Consider the following 4,767-nt stretch of genomic DNA (forward strand, 5'->3'; position numbering starts at 1 on the left):
CTTTGTATCTGAATTGTATTCTTCTTTGATCTACTTAATTCCATTTGGCTATTAACCTTTTACCATAGTTACAGTGTGTTCATATCAGAGAACACAAGACTCAATTATTTTATAGTCAGATTGATCTCTCTGGGTTGTTTATTTTTTGTGTAAAGATTTATAATTTCTCCTTTGATCTGCTTAGGTGAACTGTTTCCCAACTTCAAGATCATAAGAATTCTCATCTATGTTTTTCATTTAGGATGGTAATGACTTCTATTTTTTCTCCTTTGTTCTTATATTAATGTTGGCTCCATCTGGAATTTATTTTTGTGTAAGAAATGAGGTGGACAGGGAGCAGCAGTTTAGCAGGTAGGGTGTTTGCCTTGCACATGGCCCATCCAGGTTTGATCCCTGACTTCCCATAGGGTCCCCTGAGCACCACCAGGAGTAATTCCTGAGTGCAGAGCCTGGAGTAACCCTGGGGCATCACTGGGTGTGTTCCCCACAAAAGAGAGAAAGAAAGGAAAGAAAGAAAGAAAGAAAGAAAGAAAGAAAGAAAGAAAGAAAGAAAGAAAGAAAGAAAGAAAGAAAGAAAGAAAGAAAGAAAGAAAGAAAGAAGGAAGGAAGGAAGGAAGGAAGGAAGGAAAGAAAGAAAGAAAGAAAGAAAGAAAGAAAGAAAGAAAGAAAGAAAGAAAGAAAGAAAGAAAGGAAAAAAGAAATGAGATGGGGAGCTTGCCTTTTCCCCACCCTACATTGCTAGTCAGTTGTATCAGTAGCACTGTACTGTCACCCTGTTGTTCACAGATTTGCTCCAGCAGGCACCAGTAACGTCTCCATTGTGAGACTTATTGTTACTGTTTTTGGCATATCGAATATGCCACGGGGAGCTTGCCAGGCTCTGCCGTTCGGGTGGGATACTCTCGGTATCTTGCTGGGCTCTCCGAGAGGGATTGAACTCAGGTCAGCCGCGTGCAAAGCAAGCGCCCTACCCGCTGTGTTGTTGTGTCAGTATCAGTAGAAAAAAAAGCTAATAGTCTGTTCACAGCACTTTAAAATGCTGCTTTGGGGGGCCAGAGTGATAGTACAGTGGGCAGGGCATTTATCTCGCATGCCGCTGACCTAGGTTCAATCCCTGGCACCACACATGGTCCCCCCAAGCCCTCCAGCAGTGATTCCTGAGTGCAAAGCCAGGAGTAACCTCTGAGCATCTCCAGTTATTGCCCCCAAACCAAAAACCTCAAACAAAAAAATAAATAAAATTCTGCTTTGGGAGGACAGAGAGAGAGTACAGGGATGATGTTCTTTCCTAACATGCAACCCACCCCTGTTTAATCAGTGCAGAATTCCCGAGCACCCTAGAAGTGACTCCAGAGCACGGAGTCAGGAGTAACCCAGGAACACCATCAGGGCTGAAGGTCTTATGTTGTGCCAGGGATCGATCCAGGTTGGCTGCGTGCACAGCAAGCACCTTATCCATTATACTTTCTCTCTAGCCCCTAAAGTGTGTGTTTTAAAAAATTATACAAAGGTATTTACTGTTCCTCAGAGTACCAGAGCCTTGTACCACAGGATATGGGTAACATTGATGAGCATTTTCTATTTCATTGCTGTCATGAATGGGTTTGGATGGGGTTGGGTATTACAAAGTTGTATTCAGGGGCTATTATTACTGGCTCTGCGCTAATGTGTCAACCCTGGCAGTGCTCGGGGACCTAATGGGATTGAACTGAGGTTGGCTGCATACAAGGTAAGCACCTTAGTCCCCAGACAATCTCTTGAACCTTGGATGGGATATTTTATGCCATTATGTTTGCTGCTGCTTATCTCTTAGACAAAAAAAACCCATATTGTTATTATTATTAAATTGATTGTTGGCATAACCTCTTTATTTTTTGTCATTACTTTCTCCTCTTCCCTTTGTTGTTATGTTATTGCAATGATTGGGGATCAGACCTTGGTTGTGGGGCTCAAACACGTCAGTGGTGCTGCTTGCTGGATGGTCACACATTACAGGGCTGGTGCTGAAGCACATTTTGGTGTACTGGGTTGTATACTTGTTTGGTTTTTTGTTTACACTCGTTTGCGTAGTTGGATGTATACTTTGTGTACTTGGTTGTATATTTGGTTGTGTAACTGGTTGTATACTTTGGTATACTTGGTTGTATGTTTGACTGTGCACTTATTTGTATACTTGGTGTACTTGTTTGATTTCTTGGTTGTATACTTGGTGTCTCTGTTTGTGTCCTTGGACGTATAGTTTGTCTACTTGGTTGTATACTTGATGTACTTGTTTGTGTATTTGGTTGTACTTGATTGTGGCACTCATTGGTGGCCACACGCCTTCCAGTGGCCCCAGGATCACACGTGGCACATGGAGAGTTACCAAGGATCAAACTCACAGCCTCATGCCTGCAAGACAGATACCCCACCACCACCAAATTATTTGTAACCAGCCATCTTGCTGTGTTTTTATTCTTTCTCACAATTTCCGGTTGATCCTCTTGGTTTTTCAGGAATTTGAATCAATCCATGAGGTAATAACCTGGCCTCTTCTCTATTGTAGCTCTCCCTCATCTCTCCTTTTCTTCTCGTCAAATCACCCTTCCAGAAATCTGTTAAGTAATAGTCATGAGGAGAAGAAAGCCTGCAGTGCTCCTGCCGCTAATAGCCCTGCCTCTAGAGCCTCCCCATTAGGCAGGATGTTCGCTGCTGGTTTGGGATATATATTATTTATTGCATTAAAGTGGCAGCTGCTTATTCCCTACATCAGAAAGCATCATTATCTGAAATGGAGCTTGGGTTTCATCTGATTCCTTCAGAGCATCAACGGAGACAAGCCTGTGACTCTCCCCAGCCCCTACACTCAGCCTTTTGACCTATGTGCCCATCGTGGGTTTCTGTTACCAAACAACACGAACTACTTTTAGCTCAGCCACGATGGTGAAGATGGAGTCGGTGAGGCCATTGGGAGGTAAGAGCAAACACTCATGTAGAAAGTGTTTCCCATGTGGCTGGTGACATGGCCCCAAGATTGCGCTCCTGTCTTGCATGCATGAGGACCTGGGTTTGATCCCTGGGACCGAGGGAAGGCGGGAACACTCCTGCAATGTTCAGGGAATCCTGTGCAAAAGCCTCTAGGGAATCACGTGCAAAAAGTATAAACTCCAGGGGCTGGAGTGATAGCACAGTGGGTAGGGCATTTGCCTTTCACGCAGTCAACCCGGGTTCGATTCCCAGCATCCCATATGGTCCCCCAAGCACCGCCAGGAGTAATTCCTGAGTGCAGAGCCAGGAGGAACCCCTGTGCAATGCTGGGTGTGACCCAAAAAGAAAAGAGAAAAAAAAAGTATAAATTCCAGTTCTTCGAGTTACCTCTCTCTGTCTCTCTTTTGGGAATTTTGGGAATGAATGGGGCTTGGCCAGGTGGGAGCGACAGCATGAGGAGGCGTTCTGGAGTAGTAAAGCGGGCAACACTTATCATTACAAAGTCAACATGTACTAAGTGAATTCAGTTCTGGGCTTACTAGTCTTGGCTCTGCTCTCAGAGATTACTCCTGGCTGGCTCATACCGGGGATCGAATCTGGGTCAGCAGCATGCAAGGCAAGTGCCCTGCCCACAGTCCAATCTCTTCAGTCTGCCCCTGTACTAAGTGAACTTGGGAGGCTAAACTGGTTTCAGAAAGATCCTAATGCAACCGATTCATGAGGATAGAATAAACAAAGGGTTGCTCCTGTCTTAGAGAACGGAGCTGGGTTTGGAAGAGAAATAAGGAGGTTCAGAAGGGGGGCAGGGGGGACCTCAGAAGGGAAAGCCACATCCATAAAGGCACCAGGTAGGGAATGGCATGATGAGTCCAGGAGTTCAAGGCGGTGGCACTGATTCCAAAGCACAAATACATAAGCCTCATGTTCTCATCATTCTTTGTCCTTGAAAGTGGCACCTCTCCACCACTTGCTAAGAACTTTCTTGCTCTCCCGGGGCTGGAGTGATAGTACTGCAGGCAGGTGCTTGCCTTGTATGCAGCCAACCTGGGTTCTATCTCCTGCGCCCCCTAGGGTCCCCCAAGTCTGCCAGAGGTAAGTCCTGAGCACTGCTGGCTGTGGCCCAAAAACCAAAAAAAGAAAGCAAAAAAACAAACAAACAGGAAAAAACGTTTCTTGCTCTCGTTTATTTATTTGTGGGTTTTAGAGGGCATGGCTGGCAGTGCTCAGGGATTACTCCGGGCTCTGTGCTCAGGAATCACTCCTGATGGTGCTCAGGGACCATAATAAAACAAACACGCATTCAGGTCTCCCCATAGTCATTCCTGCATTGTTGACAGTAGCTAAGACTATAGAAAAACCTGGAGAAGGTGGTTTCATCTGTTATTTGGTTGTTTCTTTATTCTTTTCTTAGTTTCGCTTGAGGGTGGGACCACGCCCAGCTGTGCTCAGAGCTTTTTCCTGGCAGTTCTATGCTCAGGAATCATTCCTTGGCAGGCTCGGGGGATTACATGGGGTGCCAAGGATTAAACCTGGATCGGCTACATGGAAGGCACCTTAACCATTGTACTCTCTCTCTCTCTCTCTCTCTCTCTCTCTATCTCTATCTCTCTCTCTCTCTCTCTCCCTCTCTTTCTCTCTCTCTCTCTTATCTTTTTGGGTCACAGCCGGCGATGCACAGGGGTTACTCCTGGCTCATGCACTCAGGAATTACTCCTGGCTGTGCTCAGGGAACAACATAGGATGCTGGGAATTGAACCTGGGTCAGCCGAGTGCAAGGCAAATGCCCTACCCACTGTGCTA

The sequence above is a fragment of the Sorex araneus genome, chromosome 4 (assembly GCF_027595985.1).
Source record: "Sorex araneus isolate mSorAra2 chromosome 4, mSorAra2.pri, whole genome shotgun sequence".
Lineage (NCBI taxonomy): Eukaryota > Metazoa > Chordata > Mammalia > Eulipotyphla > Soricidae > Sorex > Sorex araneus.